Source organism: Schistocerca cancellata, chromosome 2 (genome assembly GCF_023864275.1).
Source record: "Schistocerca cancellata isolate TAMUIC-IGC-003103 chromosome 2, iqSchCanc2.1, whole genome shotgun sequence".
Taxonomy (NCBI): domain Eukaryota; kingdom Metazoa; phylum Arthropoda; class Insecta; order Orthoptera; family Acrididae; genus Schistocerca; species Schistocerca cancellata.
Genome location: NC_064627.1, coordinates 763,225,425 through 763,243,379, shown reverse-complemented (window position 1 = coordinate 763,243,379; position 17,955 = coordinate 763,225,425). Strand labels below are relative to the sequence as shown.

Genomic DNA, 17,955 nt, shown 5'->3' with positions numbered 1-17,955 from the left:
TATGGATGACATAACCAGTAAGTATTAAAATAATACATAAGGAATGGCAAATCAGCCATCAGACTCTCAGTTTTCTGACAGTTTTGTAACCATATTGCACCATAACCATGTAATTCTGAAAGAGAAACGTCTTATCAACTGGAATTTCTTGACTTTTCTCTTGGCACTACCACATCATTAGCTACTCTGTCAAGCACTCAGCAAGTATTTACAATTAATTTTTACATTCTGTAAAATTTCAATTGAAACAGTTCCAGTGGTTTCAGATGAGCTTTTTACCTGTGGCTTTGCTCGCATTTGTACACATACTTCACCTTGGAGTTTCATTTTCATGCAGTACAGTGTTTATGATATCGTATCTTCTGAACTATGTGCTGTGCAGTGATAAAATACTGCAGGTACAACCAGTGGTAATGTGTTGTGAAATGTACTGTGACTATAATTAGTAATAAACAAGCAATAAATTAAAACATCATTTGTGGCATTGATAGTTCCGATGCTACAGCGTAGGTGCAAGCTGGTAGGTTGGCACTATGAGAGTGGATGAACTACGCCAACCACAGCGCCCTCTAGCCAGCACTGTGGAGCTCAACGAGCACCGCTCCTGCTTTCTCCCCAGTTGATCAAGAGCAGATGACCAAGCAATTTAGCTTCTACTTCATAGGGGGCTAGCCAGTACAGACCTTGCCTTTGTTACTTCAGTGAAAGTTTGTTCAGCTACTAGTAACTGTTAGCTTTGCTACATGGACAATGGCTTTGCACCTATGTGCTCATCTTCACCAAATGTTACGTATATGTCATTGACTTATATTTTCTATTAAATGTGCTTTTACTTTACCTCTCCTGCTCCTGCTTCCTTCCCTCATTTGGCCTATTTTGCAGATCACAGGAGCAGACCCACGTGCCGCCTTCCAGGTGGGATACAAAAGAATTGGTGATGAGGATGAATTTTTTTTCCCTCTACCTCTGTTTTATTGGTACTGCTTTGTCTTTCTTGCCATATATCCGTGTGACTGAGTGAATGTGTGCTTCCACCCTTCGCTATAAGACATTATTTTGTGTCAACAATGGCTTCGCCACAGGAGCAGGCTTTGCTGTTCGATCTTGTACAGTTTCAGGCTCAGCAAATGACACAGCTTCTTGCTGCTGTAAATGGACTGGTCACACTACAAACTGCAGCTACCACGCCGCCTCCAATGCCACCACCTGTATCACAGATGATGCCTACGGCACCGCTATTTTGTGCCTTCATCCGGACGTTGAACACTGGCCAGAATACATCGCCGCCCAGCTTGAGGCACACTTCGCCACATACAACACACCAGGTACAGAGTGGCTTGCCTTGTTCCTTGCCATTGTGGGTGTAGTGTTATACCATGTGCTCATAAAATTGTTCCCCACCACCTGCTCAGAGACTAAAACTTACGCAGATGTGATTGATGCATTGAACTCCCACTTCTGTGACAGTGTAAATGTGGTATCTGCTCGCTACAAGTTCTTTTGTCTCCAGTGTGGTCCTACTCAGTCCAGTGAATCTTGGTTAGCAGACCTTCAGGGACTAACATCTGGTTGTGAGTTTAATTGCTCATGTGGACTCTCTTATGCAGATATCATGATTAGACACTATTGCGCAGAAAGTGGTGAATCACTGCACCCACGAGCAAATCTTATAAATTAAAAACCCATCTTTGCAGGAAGTAGTGGACTTGCTAGACAGACAAGATACATTAGATATGACTACTTCCACATTCGATGTGACCCTGGGTGTGTGTACCATTTGCGTGGCACAAAACGTGCCCTCCCGCCTGGCCCTGGCACAGAGCGCCGCACTGCACCACTCACGTGCAAGTGAATACTTTTCCAACCTGGCCCCCACTAAGAAACTGAAATCATGTCCAACCTGTTTTTGGGCCCACCCATGGGACAGTTGCCCATCCCATCAAGCACTGTGTTATTTTTGTAATAAGAAAGGACATGTGCAAGCTGTGTGTAGTAGAGAAACTCTAATTCACAGCCTGTTTCCCATTCACATGACTCGTGTGGGCATCACTGCAATGGAAACCTCTGTGATCATGATTCACATCAGCCTATGAACATTAATGCCATTTTTTCAAGGCCTTCTGCTTCATGTGCATCTACAGCTTGTCATATGGGTAAACAGGTTACACTTCTTCCCGCATTCAGTGCGATATGAGGAAACTTTTTGTGACTTTGAACATTTGTGGACATTATGTTAGCATGCAACTGGACACTGGTGCACCTGTTTCTTTACTGAACAGGTCAATGTATGACTTGCTTGGTTTGCCCCCACTTCATCATTCACATCCAATGCTGATTGCATTTATTGGACAGGAAATCTCAGTGCTTGGCATGTGTAGTTTGCAAGCCACTTATGGTGCAATGACAAGTACAGTGTCTTTCCATGTGCTCTTCTCTAGTGATGCTACGAATATTTTTGGCATGGACGCGTTTGAACTTTTTGGCCTCTCAATTAAAGACAATGTACTTTGCATCAATGCTAGTGACCATGCAGACAGTGTTGCCGCACTATGTGATAACTTTACTGCACTCTTTTCTGACAGCCTTGGTTGTGCCACGGACTTTGCAGGTGCATGTTGAAGTTAAAGACAATGCCATGCCTATTTTCCGGTGTGCACACCCGGTACTGCACACACTGCGTGACACCATAGCTGCTGAATTCAAGCATTTGCAAGATGGTGGTGTCATTGAACCTGTTTCTGCTTCACAATGGGCTTCACCTATAGTGTGTGTGAAGAAACCAAACGGTTGTCTCCATATTTGTGCTGACTTTAAGTCTACAGTAAATCCCCAGACCGTGGTCATTACGTTTCCCTTACTGTGACCTGAAGACATTTTTGATAAACTTGGTGTGGGAAAATTCTTTTGCACGATTGACTTGTGGGACACATACTTTCAACTTCCACTCAATGAACAGTCACAGCGCTATTGTGTGATCAACACCCACTTTGGATTGTTCAAGTTTTGCCGACTTCCGTTCGGTAGTGCTTCAGCTCCTGCTATTTTTCAGGCTTACTTGCAGCAGTTGTGTGGCACTGTTCCTGGTTGTTCCAATTATCTGGATGACATAGCTGTGTCAGGTTGAACCCCTGATGAACATTTGCAGAATTTGGGTGCCTTATTTACTGTACTTTTGCAGGCAGGATTCAAGTGTAACAGAGACAGGTGCAAATTTTTTCAAACTGAGATTCAATATCTAGGACATGTGATTAACGGACAGGAAATCCACCCCTCACTGTTGCATCTCTATGCGATTGGAGACTTGCCAGCACTCAGGAACTTGAAAGAACTGTTTTGGGCAAAATTGCATATTATGTTCGGCTTATACCAAATGCGGCACAGATTGCAGCAGCTTTGCATCGCCTTAGGTGTCAGAATGTTCCATTTGTTTGGTCTTCAGAATCTGACACTGCTTTCCACAAGCTGAAATCTGCTTTGTTGAGTGATCACTGTCTGATTCCTTTCGATCCCTCCAAACCAGTTGTTTTGGCTGCCGATGCACCTTCTCACGGCATCGGAGCAGATCTCTCACACCACATTAATTCTGTTGATTACCCGATCACTTTTGCGTCTAAGTTTCTCAGTTCTGCCCAACAAAACTATTCTCAAATCAAGAAATAGGCTTGGAGTGACCAAGTTTCATGATTTTTTGTACAGTCGCAAGTTCTATTTGGTCACCGACCACAAGCCTTTGACGTCATTGATTCACCTGTCAAAGCCAGTTCCAGCCCATACTGCACAAAAGTTGCAATGTTGGTCTTTGTTTTTGTCTAACTACAATTACGAAATTTTGTTTCAGCCTATGGCCCAGCATGGCAATGCCGATGTTTTGTCTCGTCTACCTATGGGTCTTGACGATGAGTTAGATTCTTCCGAATTGTCATCATGTTTATTCATTCGCAAGATAAGGAATTAGCTGATGGTTTTCTGGTGGATTTTTGTTGCATTGCTTCTGCAATGGCCACTGATGCTTCTTTGCAGATTGTTTTACGATTGCTTCATACTCAATGGCCTCCGTCTGCTATGAAGATTAGTGATCCCCTTGTTTGACGTTACTTTGGGCAATGTCACAACTTGTCTAAACACCATGGTGTTATTTTGTTACAAACTGACACTGATCAGTCTCATGTGGTTGTACCTCATTGGTTGCAGTCAGAAATATTCCGATTATTGCATGCTGGTCATTGGGGTAAAGTGCGGATGAAGCAATTAGCATGTCGCCACTGCACTTGGGTTGGCATTGATAAACAAATTGAGAATTTGCTTGCTAATTGTTGCTCTTGTGAGGAGCATCAGTCTGCTTGCCACCAGAAATTCTTTGCATGGCAGACTCCTACTGTGCCTTCGCAGCGCGTTCATATTGATTTTGCAGGTCCTTTCTGGGACACCCCCGGGTTGATAGTTATTGATGCTTACAGCAACTTTCCTTTTGTTGTGCCTATGTCTTCTACAACATCTGCCAGTACTACACTACTGGCCATTAAAATTGCTACACCACAAAGATGACGTGCTACAGACGTGAAATTTAATCGACAGGAAGAAGATGCTGTGATATGCAAATGATTAGCTTTTCATAGCATTCACACAAGGTTGGCACCATGGTGACACCTACAACGTGCTGACATGAGGAAAGTTTCCAACCGATTTCTGATACATAAACAGCAGCTGACCGGTGTTGCCTGGTGAAACATTGTTGTGATGCCTCGTGTGAGGAGGAGAAATGCGTACCATCACCTTTCCGACTTTGATAAAGGTCGGATTGTAGCCTATTGCGATTTCGGTTTATCATATCGTGACATTGCTGCTCGCGTTGGTCGAGATCCAATGACTGTTAGCTGAATATGGATTCGGTGGGTTCAGGAGGGTAATACGAAATGCTGTACTGGATCCCAATGGCCTCTTATCACTAGCAGTTGAGATGACAAGCATCTTATCCGTATGGCCGTAACAGATTGTGTAGCCATGTCTCAATCCCTGAGTCAACAGATGGGGATGTTTGCAAGACAACAACCATCTGCACGAACAGTTCGGTGACATTTGCAGCAACATGGACTATCAGCTCGGAGACCATGGCTGTGGTTACCCTTGACGCTGCATCACAGACAGGAGCACCTGCAATGGTGTACTCAACGACGAACCTGGGTGCACGAAGGCAAGACATCATTTTTCGGATGAATCCAGGTTCTGTTTACAGCATCATGATGGTCACATCTGTGTTTGGCGACATTGCGGCGAACGCATATTGGAAGTGCGTATTCGTCATCACCATGCTGGCGTATCACCCGGCGTGATGGTATGGGGTGCCATTGGTTACACGTCTCGATCACCTCTTGTTCGCATTGACGGCACTTTGAACAGTGGATGTTACATTTCAGATGTGTTAAGACCCATGGCTCTACCCGTCATTCGATCCCTGCGAAACCCTACATTTCAGCAGGATAATGCACGACCACATTATGCAGGTCCTGTATGGGCCTTCCTGAATACAGAAAATGTTCGACTGCTGCCCTGGCCAGCACATTCTCCAGATCTCTCATCAACTGAAAATGTCTGGTCAATGGTGGCCGAGCAACAGGCTCGTCACAATACGCCAGTCACTATTCTTGATGAACTGTGGTATCATGTTGAAGCTGCATGGGCAGCTGTACCTGTACACGCCATCGAAGCTCTGTTTGACTCAATGCCCAGGCGTATCAAGGCCGTTATTATGGCCAGAGATGGTTGTTCTGGGTACTGATTTCTCAGGATCTATGCACCCAAATTGTTTGAAAATGGTATCATATGTCAGTTCTAGTATAATATATTTGTCCAATGAATACCCGTTTGTCATCTGCACTTCTTCTTGGTGTAGTAATTTTAATGGCCAGTAGTGTATTCGGACTTAGACGTCTATTTTTTGCATTGAGGGCCTTCCTGAAGTTATTGTCTCCGACAATGGCCCCCAATTTGTGTCCTCAGTGTTTGAAGCTTTCTGTGCTGCTAATGGCATTTGCCTTCTGACCTTATCCCAGTCCCACTCCCAGTTGAATGGCGAGGCTGAATGATTTTTTCGTATATTTAAGTTGCAGATGAGCAAGTTGCATGCCACACACTCTCACGAGCAACATCACTGGACTTTCCTTGCTTCCTATCACTACCAACTGCCTGGCGCCCGTTTCCCAGTGGAACTGCTACATGGCTGCGCCCATCAGTCACTCTTGCAGCTATTGCACCCACTGCTGTGCGTTCCCGCAGCTTCGCCTAATTCTGGCTTGGTGCCGCATGCTTTGGTGTCCTATCACATTTTTATTGATACATAGAGTGGTGTATGTGAATACTGTCTGCAAAATATGTCACGAATACAGTTAGTAATAAAGCAGAAATAAATTAAAATGCCATGCTTCATGCACCAGTTTTACTCCATGAACAGCAAAAAATTTTCCTTTCATCATTTTGTGAAGGTCATCAGTGAGAAAAGTCTTGTTAAGTTCTGAAATAATGTGTAAAGTTTGTTGCCTGTCTCTCAGTGCTATCAATCTCAAATTCTGAACAACTGAAATACAGATGTTCTGGTGTTGTGGGTTACACTGCTTTATCACCCCCATGCCTTTGATATGGGGGTGGTCTTACCCCCACAGTGATTCTTTGCAGACAACAAATGACGTGTGTACCAAGTTTGGTTGAAATCGGTCCAGTGGTTTAGGAGGAGATATGAAACATACACAGTTTTTATAATTTGTATCTATATAGCTGGCAGACCATGCTGGGTACAGGCAAGCATGCAGAGAGATTAATCTTGTGCTAGTTTTGTACGTTAAAAGTCATGCTCTGACCAATTTTTTACTATTGACAAATTAAATTTAGTAATTATGGTATTTTGGGAAATGTTGCACTTAGGTTCTGATTCTATAATGGTAGTGTTGTTTTTTGCTATTTTATTGTTTTAATTTTTGTACATAATGTATGCTTTTTTAAAGATAGTTGAGCTTCATATTAAACAAAGTAATTTTTTGTTTATTTCCATAGAGCTGAAGATGGTTGGTAGTCCCTTGAAATGAATAATCAGCAAATTTTAATTATATTTTATGTTGTTCAAGATGATTAAATTTTTTTAATTAATATATCAGATCACCCTCTGCTCCACCCATTGATATTACATTAATGAAAGAGAGAAAAGAAGCCCACTAAATCTATAAAGAAAGGAATTACTCCTGATAATCCAGCATGGTTTGAGAACTGTCAGTGAAATCAGTCATAGGGAATGCTTCAGATAAATCAAGATAACTGGGGAATTGGTGACTTACAGAACACCAACTGCACTAATTAGAACACACTAATCAGAATGTATTAAGGGAGCTGCAGCTTCTGGTTGATTCAGTACATCAAACTCGACTTACCAATGGTGATAAATTATGTTGTCAAAATATTGTACCAAGACACAAAAGCTAGGCGCATATCCAAGAGGATATAAAAAAAAAAAACATGTGAAGCATTTAGAACAATATATTATCAGAATATTTTGGTAATGGGCTGTTACAATTAAACTACTATCTCTTTCTCCTTTTTTGAAAATGTATTTTCCATATGGCTTATTAGTGTAACTTGCAATTACTATTCTGATGAAGGTGTTCTTTCATTTTCACTGGTGTTATAAATAAAACACAGAAAATGATTCAGTAGGGCTTTTTTATAATATGGAAGGTAGAGAGGAGAAATTGAATTACTGAATGTTTTGAGCTGAAGAAAGAGATACACTCAGATAGCTCTGCTGATACAAACATTGCCTGTGGAAGGCTAGGATCTCAGTTTGAGCAAATTTTAGAACAAAAATGAAAATAATATCTATTGGACAAAATTTTTCACTTCAGTAAATAATTTTGTGGTGCTTCTCTAAATTCTAAGCATTTGTGAGTCTCACAGTCTGCCCTAGCAGTCAACTGTCCCCTCACTGTCATACCTAGATGCTCCCAAAAGCACCTACACCATAGTTGGCATCTACCAACACAAATGTCTTCCCCCTTGTCCCACTACCATGGCCTGCCTCCTGGGGGTAGTGCTTGGAATTCCCATTGACATGAAAGACAGACATTCTTCTGCATGTTCTAATGGTGAACGATCAATGCAGCAGGTGTGCAAATGTCCCAGTTATTGTTTGTCAACCAGTGCTTCTAATGAGGACCCAATGCTGCACAAGGACAAATGAGTCAGCCTTTTCCTTGGTGGCAGATAGCTTGCAGGCACCACAATTACCACAGTAGGCCCAGTTGCATTCCTGTAGTTTATGACTCATGCAGCACATCTTTTCTAGTATTCCCAAATTTCTTTGGACAGTCCACCTTCCAGTTGTGGAGGCCATTAATTCCATATGCAATGACACACATAAGCACCCTGGGGGCACAGTTGCCATTGCTGACCCATCAGTTGAGCAGAGCTTCCACCCATGTTCCCAAATCTGATACTCATGGGCCACACCTACAGTTTTCCTCCACCAGGCAATGTTTGCCATGTCCAGAATTATGAGCAACACATGAAAGTTCACTCTTATCATTGCTAAACTTGAGCCTGCTGTCACATCGGATGCTTGTGACATCATTGCTTCATGTCAGAGCTGAGTGCCCACATAGACTGCCCCATGCATAGTTTTGAATTTACCTTCACATGCAACTTTCAGAGCTCATGTTCAATTTTTTAACATGTGTTAATCTTAGTGAAGGCTCCCACCTACGAATTTAATCACACTTCTAATTTGTTTGGATTATTTTTACTCCATATGTTTAAACAAAAACAATATATAATGGTTTGTCTGACTCAATACATTGCTTGTGGTACTGGAAATTAGTCCCCATACTTTTTCTTCAGTCCACTTCAACACGAATTACATATATTCCATATGTTTTTGTTTAAACAATATATAATGGTTTGTCTGACTTAATACATAGCTTGTGGTACTGGAAATTCATCTCCATACTTTTTCTTCACCCCACTTAAACACGAATTACATATTACTTCTCACCTTCTCCTTCTGTTTCCCTTAAGTTCCCTTGCTTAATAGTGGTGATGTGCATTGTGCAGTGAAACATTTATGACACTCTGTCGTGTTTCCACACTAGTGACCCAGATTTCAATCGTGCTGCATCTGCCACCCCCATTCCTTGCACGTTCCATGCAGTGTTCCTTACTTGTTAAGTTACCCTTTGTGTCACTCTATGTTGCACCACAAGCTCCAAGTGGTGTTTAATTTCCACCCTCTGCCTGCACTCTTGTGAATGCCATGTACATTTTTTTCTTCTCTCCCAGTTAGATTCATTCCACACTCATGCCTGAGATGCACCTACATTCGGAAATGGTCCCTCCAAACAGACCCCTGAAATGTCATCTGCAATGGAGAGTGTTTAGTCTGATCAGATCCTTGCACACAGTCTGTCTAATCTGCTGGCACAGGCGGCCAATTTGAATCAGTTCCTCATCCAGTCTGAACAACTAAGGAGTGTCTCTCTGCCTTGGGCACAGCTGCCATTGCTGACCCATCAGTTGAGCAGAGCCTCCATCCATCTCCCTAAATCTGACACTCATGGGCCACACCTACAGTTTTCCTTCACCAGGCTATATTTGCCATGTCCAGGATTATGAGCAACACATTAAAGTTCACTCTTATCATTGCTAAACTTGAGACCACTGTCGCGGTGAATGCTTGTGACATCATCACCAACCCTTTGCAGTCTGGTAGTTCTGGTAAATTTAAAAGAGCACGTAATCACATGATAGGTGTCACCTGAAATGTAGCACTCCTGGGCACTATTTTCTTTGGAGAAGAGTTTTGACATGAGTCCCCATAACACACTTTCATGCCTTAACCAAATCCCATGTCTTAACCGACAAGTTTTTATTCCAAAACTGGTATTCTCACTTGCCTGCTGCAGTCCATATGGCACTCACCATGCAGGGCTCTACCAACATCGACGTCACCATTGTAGCAGCAGACTGAGTGTTTGAGTCCTTTGACACCCCACCCAGTGGCAGCCACCATCTGTTCCCCCTACCTCTTGCGTCCTACTCTGGCCTCTTCTGCTACCATGGCAACAAGTCCGGCAGCTCCCAAGAAGTGCAACCAGCAACAGCATCCCCACAGCCCATGTCTCAGGATGCACAGTTAGACCCAGTGTGAACCATTGTGCATTTGAGCAGTGAGATGGCAAACTTGACCACTACCCGTGCTCGTTTTCACCTGATCACTTCTGTGTGCCCCTCTCTCCTGCGCCCTCCCCACATGACCCAAGGTCACTACCCACGTGGCTCAAGTGAATGCTCCATCTCCTTCCATGGTGAACATCAGCTTGCATGTCCATGCAAACACATTACCCCCCACCCATCGAACAAGCTGAAGGACCAGGTGTTGGTATTGTGAACACTTTGGCAGTGACGCCCCCAACAGCAGGCTGCTGTGCTCATGGCACCCAAACACAGGCAGCAACTGCAGTAGGCACGCCCATTTGCTCAACCACTCCCCTGGGTCTGTACACACTTGACAGCCAAAACCCCTTCTCACCCATCTCCTCATCATTGACACAAGCTTGGACCTCTCCATCTTCTCACACAAATATTTGCTTTTGCTTGACCCTCCACCCCGCTTCCTCCTCACCACTGCAAATGTTTCCATCATTGATAATAACTGTCTTCACTCCTGGTGTTTTGATTTTAGCCTCAGTGCAGAGTTTCTTTGGACCTTCAACATGGCTGATGTCACCATCCCAATCCTCCGCACAGATTTCATCTCCCATTTCAACCTTCTCCCCACCCTGACACAGCGTTGTCTAATCAATGGTGCATCAGATCTCTTCATCCCAAATTCTGACCTCGTCTTCTGGCTCTACCACATCCCCTGCACATACTTGGAGCTCCAAAGACCACATCCATCCTACCTCACCCCCCCTCCCCCTCCCACCTTCTGTAAATCAGCTTTCAACCACCTGCTCTATCTGGCACACCCCTGCATACATTGCCCTCCTCTAGGAACATTTCTTTTGGCCCAGCATCCAAAGGAACTGTCGTACTTGCACTCATGCCTACGTACCATGCTGCCACTGTGATAAAGTAGACCATCACATTTATGCACTTGTTGCCTCATTTCCCCTTGTCAAGCACCAGTTCTTCAATGTTCACATCTATATTGTCAGCCCCTTGCCATCCCCAGATGGCTGCCATTATCTTCTCACAATGATAGACTGGTTTACGCATTGGCCAGAAGCCATCCATTCCAGATACTTGAGCGGAATCGGGTTTCATGTTTCAGCTGCCTCTGCCACATAACATGAGACAGCAAGCGTCAATTCACTTCCTGTTTGTTCAGAAACCTGTCTGGGACTTGCAATACCCTCATTCATTTTACTACCAGCTACCACCATGCAGCTAATCACGTTGTGGAGTGTTTTCATCATATACTAAAATTCGTCCTTACCTGCTATGGCATAAAATGCTCTGCTGGAGTGCACTGGTCCTGTTGTGTTTGCAGATGGCCCACAAGACCAACTTTGAGGCATCCGCTGATGACCTGGTATACAGGCAGGCCTAGCCCTACTGGGTGACTTTATCATGCTGCCACCTCTCTCCACTCCCACCTGTGTCCCAGGTTACTTTCAGCCACTTCAAGACTATATGGACAGCTATGACTGTCACCTCCATGCCCCCATGGTGAGCACAAGCCTTATGTGCACCACGACTTTGCATCATGCATGCGTGTGATGCTACACGTTGATGCCTACCAGCCCCCACTTTGACTACAATACTCAGCTCCCCATCTCATTTTACAATGAAACACTAAAACATTTATTATGTGATAATACAATGCCACTTTAGCAGTGTCTATCAACAGATTGTAACGCCGGAAATGCATATCCTCCTATTTCCATCTATTGTACTATAAATTTGTTTTCCTTATTTTTGTTACCTGAATATATGACATTTCTGTGTCTTTATATATTGTAATTGTTTTACTGTTTGTATATATATATTTATGCATTTATGTCGATATATAATTGGTTTGTTTTGTAAATATTATTTGTATTTTTACGCTGGGTCTTGCCTAGGGAAAACTATGCTATCAAACGATTACATCGATAGGTCGTGTGGAGAACCAAAGTGTTTACGATCTTTGGTAGTGTTAACTCTGTCGCGTGGAGCGCGGGCAGAGGAGGAGTCTGGCTGGAGTAGCGAGTGGAGCAGGTGTGTTGTGTGAAGCTCCCACGAGTTGCCGTGCTTTTGGGGTTTGGCAGCATGTAATTGCACTCAACTTGCGATGATAGTTTCTGACATGGTGTCGCGGACGGGAAGCATTAGCTGGCGCACATCAAGAGCCCGTTTCGTCTGGTGACTGTGTCGAGAAGAAGGCGTGCCAACATCCAGCTTCTGCAACAGCGACGGCCAACAATGAGTGACTGTCGCCACCTCCTCGATTGACGGCTTCAAACCTTCAATCAACCAACAAGGAAGACTGGAAGCACGTAAAGTTTTAGAACTGTATGGCAGACCTCAGCTTTTCAAACTTTTAAAATTGTTGCATCACAAAATTACAGCTACTTAGCATTAACCTTTGTTGCTCATTGTCCCAATTGCATTACCAAGCAGGGTCCCTTCCTTTTCCGGAATGAACCCGAGTGTCGTTCAAATTCAGACGCCAGCATTAAAGTACAATCATTCCATTTCACTACTTTAATTTCAAAGTTCAGTTAAAGTATTCATAGCTGGCTACAATACTTAGATTACACAAGCACAAATTAAGAGTGCGAGTTTTGTTACCATATTTTAGCTTACCTGTGACTGCAGCTCAGCTTGGTGCGTACTAAATTTTACTATTGTTAATTGTTCAGAATCATTTAATTCAAGTTCAAAGTTAAATCTCTTATTTCTAAATTGCGTAGATTCAAGTAGCTTTTGAAATGATTGTTGAGGTAGTCCAAGACTAACCGTATTTTACTGAATTTCGATGTGCTTCAGAAAGAAAGCTCACTATTAACTTCAGTCACTAAATTAACTTTCGATTTTCCGGTTTTATTAATTCTTTTGCTAAATTAAGTCAGAGTGTAGCGAAATTTATTACTTCTGACAAACTTTCAGTTTCCACACTACACTTGTCAACCTTCAGTTGCCACGCTTCTAGTGCTAATTATATGTGTAATAATCTTTCTTTTTCAGTTACTATAGTAATTGTCCTTAGGACTGGCAACCGTAATTTCCCCCAAATCTCAAATATCTAATTACCGCTAGTTGATTGTTAAAGTAATGGCTGCACATTTACTTTCTTTATTAACTTTACCCCTTTTCAAAATTAATTTCCACCAGTTTCATTAGCACTTTTCCTTTCATTTAGATGTAACCCTTTCCTCCCTCTTTACCGACAAATTAACTTTGGTGACGATTGCTTTTCCCATATTTCCATTAGGTACACGCGGTTTAATTTTTCACTGTCATTAAGGTCGATAAGTGAGGGGGAGGTTACAAGATTAAAGCCAGCTTAAATGCTCTTTCTCAATGATGCCTGTATGCTGCCAACTGTTGGTGTCTCCCTGCCCAACGCTAATACCTGTAATGCTGCAACCAACGCCGACACTGGTGCTGCCCCCAATACTGCTGGTGCTGGCCCCACTACTGCTGATGAACCATTGGCCACAGCCCGGAACCCAGACACAGCCACCTCATCCCCCTTCACTTTCCTTCCCACTCCCTCTTCTCAGCATGTGGAGCTCCACACTGATCACATGGCGCCTGATGCCAAGGATGATGCCTCACTACCACAACCTGAGTCACAGCAGCCCCATAGCACTTGCCACAACTCAAAATGCAGCCTCCAGCTTCCTGGAGTCAATGTTATACCCCATCGCAGCACCAGCATCTCTCTAGGGCATCTGACAGATAACAGCAAGAGTAACAGTAGCACTGGCTGGCACTACAAACTCCAGAGCATGCTATACCACACATACCAGCTGTCTGTGTGTAGCCATCTGTACACCACCTTCCTAAGTGCCCGTCTCCACCACATGCTCAGTTGAGACTTTGCCATATTGCAGTTACATGGGATGCTTGATGCCCCTACTGTACCTATTGCTGTGCAATGCAGCACTTTCTTTCCTGAGTTACAGCCACAATCCAGCACATCATCCTGTCAGTTACCCATCATGTGTTCCAGACCACCATCCATTGGAATGCACAGCACACACCAACAGGCTACCTTCCCCCACATCCCACTCGCTTGGTGGCTGTGGGAGCTGCCTACTGCTGTTGTATGCCATAGTCACCACCACATGACCCCAACTGATGGCAGCATCTGGATGTTTTCCTCCATTGCAAGCATCACTAGCATGCACAGCTGTCAATGTGGTGACTGTCAGGTGCTGTGGACCTGCCTATCACCTGCCTGCCTCTTTCATACACCACTGTTGTCATCACACGACTCCAACTGCCGACAGGAGCCAGCTGTTTTTCCTCCCACTGCATGATGTGCCATCACTCCCTGATGTCAACACAGCATCTGTCAGGTGTCATGGACCTCAATTATTGCCTGCCCCTGCTGCTCATCTGTTGCCTCCACACACCGCCATGACTGATGGTGCTCACTGCCATGGCATCCCCACCCCAGAGTTCTATGCACAGGAGCTATAATTGATGTTGTTACCATGAAATCTTTCTGGCACAGAAGACGGGGGTGGGGGGCTGTGGTACAAGGTCAGAGAATTGTGTGGTGCTTCTCTAAATTCTTAAATTTCACGAGTCTCACAGTCTGCCGTGGTAGACGAATTTCCCATCGCAGTTATACCTAGATGCTCTCCAGAGTTGCTACGCCCTAGTGGACACCTACCAAGATGAATGTCTTCCCCTACCCCCTGCCACTACTGTGATGTGCCTACAGAGGCATCTGCTTGGAATCCCCATCAGCAAGCAGTGCAGCCATTCTTCCATGTGGTGTAATGGTGAATGGTCGATGCAGCAGGTGCACGAATGCTCAGCTTTTGATTTAGCAACCAATGCTTCTAATGAGGTCCTGTGTGACACTCAATGACGATTTTAGGAAAAATCTGGTGAGTTGGCCTTATGCATGACTTTCTGGCAGACTGCTTGCAGGTGACACAGCTATCTGAGTAGGACCCATTGATCTCCTACAGTTTATGGCTCATGCACTGCATCCTCTTCACTATTCCTGAGTTGCTTTGAACAGCTTGCCCTCCAATTCCAGAGGCCATAAATTCCACACACAGCAACACACCAAAGTGTCCTGTACAATGTATTGTTTCATGCCAGTGCCGAGTATCCATGTGGACCATCATGTGTAGTTCTCACACTGTTTAGAATGTACCTTCACATATAGCGGCACCCAGTCACTGTATCTCTTTTATTTTAATTTGTTGTTTCCCATGGTCTCTATCAGGAATGAACTTTTAGTGTTTATCTTAAATTATTTTCTAATGTGTGTTAATCTTAGTGAAGGCTCCCTCCATGCCAGAACTGATGAACTAAGAACCTCGGCTGCGCAAATCACACCTAAAATTTATTTAATATCATTTTTACTCTGTATGTCCTTGATTAAACAATGCCTGGTAGTTTGTCTGACATAATAAATAGCTTGTGTTATCAAAAATTCATCCCCACACCTATTCCTTGAGTCACTGGAACACACACTCCGTATTACTTTTCACCTTTCCTTCCAGTTGGTTTAAGTTCTCTCGCTCGATAGTGGTGATGTGCATTGTGCAGTGATACACTTACGGTGTCCCACTGTGTTTTCACAATTGCTTGCTGTGTGGTACTATACATAATTATTATGTAACTGGATAGGAAAAAAATCTACTCACCAAGGGGTGGCAAGAGAAAACACATGTAAAGGTATTGAAATTTGCAGGCCTTCTGAGCCAGTGGCTCCTTTCTTCTGGCACATGGGTCAAGGCGTTAAGAAGAGGGGTGAAGGCAAAGGACTATTGAGGTTTAGGAAATAGGGAGAGTTCAGAAATGTCACCCCGAACCCCAGGTTAGGGGAGATTTACCAGACAGCACGAGAATGAAAGACTGATTATTGGGAACTGCACCATACAAGATTTGAAAACCTGAGAGTATACAGATGGAAGATAGGGTAATATGCAAGACAGAGATTACTAACTGAACATCATGCACAAGTTTGTAAGAGTGGAAAGCTAAGTGCATTGTATGTGGTAGAATTGGGGAGTGGGATAAAGACACTGGTTGGAAAATTGAAGACTTAGGAAACTGTAATGGGAGTAAAGAAAGGAATAGTTACTGAAAAGAAATGCTTAGACTGAAGAAATTGAAGTAAATGAAGGCCAGTTGGGTGGCAAGAACCTAGGACATGTTTTAATGCCAGTTCTCACCTGCGGAGTTCAGGTAAACTGAAATCTGGGAGAAGACTCCAGATGGAACGTGTGGTGCAACAGGCACTGAAGTCATGCCTGTCATGTTGTAGATCATATTCTGCAGTAGGATGTCACTTCAGCCCTCACAAGCAGTAATTACCCCACAAGGAGAGTTCAAAAGCAAATTTCTTGGATCATCACATAAAGTTCTAGTAGTGCTGATCCCTCCAAGAAACAACTTAGTAGTACACTTCTCATCATTTGGTATTATCCTGGTCTTGAATGTGTTAATCAGCTACTTTGACAATGCTATGTCTTCCTAAAACCATGCCCTGAAATGAGGTCCTTTCTGTCAGACATTTTGTCCACCACACCTAGAATAGCTTTCTGTTGCTCTCCCAATCACCACAATATCCTTGTCTGACCCTATGCTCCTTCTGTACCCATTTCCCTCCCCTATGGCTCCTACAGCTATCACTGTCCTCACTGTAAGACTTGCCCTATGCACTCTTCTACCACCACTTATAACAGTCCTGTAACTGGTAAAACATATACTATCAATGGTAGAGCCACCTGTGAATTGACACATATTGTATACCATTTGTTATTTAAACACTGTTTGGCCTTTTGACTTGGCATGACTGCCAACAAATTATCAGTTAGGATGAATGGGCATGAGCAGAGGGTGTGTACTTACACACACAATATCCTGTTGCAGAGCACGCTCTACAGCAAGACAGACGTGACCTCAGTGCCTATTTCACCACATTGCCATCTTGATTTTTCCTTCAGACACCATTTTATCAGAGACCTGCAGGTGGGAACTGGAATTACAACACATCCTTGATTTTTGCCACCCACCTGGCCTTAATTTACTTTAATTTCTTCGGTCTCAGCTTTTCTGCTCAGTAACTATTTCTTTCTTTGCTCCCATTTTAGTTTTCTATATCTTCTATTTTTTGATCAGTCTATTTTTCCTAGCCCCCAGTTCTACCACGTACAATGTACTTAGCTTTCTGCTCTTATTAACTCATTCAAGATACTTTGTCAGTAATATCTGTCTTGCGTATTACCCTAAATTCACCTTTAAGCTCCCAGGTTTTCAAATCTCTTTTGGTGCATTCCCATCTTTAATTCTCAACCCGTCTGGTAAGTCTTCCTTGACTTGGGCTCAGGGTGACTTTTCCGAAACCCCCCACCATTTCCTAAACCTGAGTAATCCTTTTCCTTCACCCCTCTTGCTTGAACCCTTTTGCCAGAAGAAGGAGCCACTGCCTCTGAAGGCTTACAGATTTCAATACCGTCATGTTTTCTCCTATGGCCACCTGATGAATAGATATTTTATCTATCCAATTCAATTAAAATTTTAAAAAATGATTATTATCATTGATATAGATACTGTATATTTGTTCTGTGATAGCTAAGTTTGGAAAAGCGTGTAGAAATGGCAGGAAATTGCTTCAGTTAAAGTGTTTTGCCAGAAGCAAAAAATCATGTAAACATTGAAGTGCAAAGTCATTGGTGGAATATTAGTAAAGGAAGAAGTGAAGATAACACCTTACCTCATAAGTGAACTGCTGAGTTG

At 43.4% G+C, this 17,955-nt stretch overlaps 1 protein-coding gene across 1 annotated transcript in view; it reads right to left on the bottom strand.

Annotated features, from left to right (window-relative positions):
• LOC126158346 (agrin-like) overlaps positions 1-17,955 on the bottom strand; it is a 566,092-nt gene that overhangs the window by 27,050 nt on the left and 521,087 nt on the right. The gene's annotated exons all lie outside the window — the stretch shown is intronic.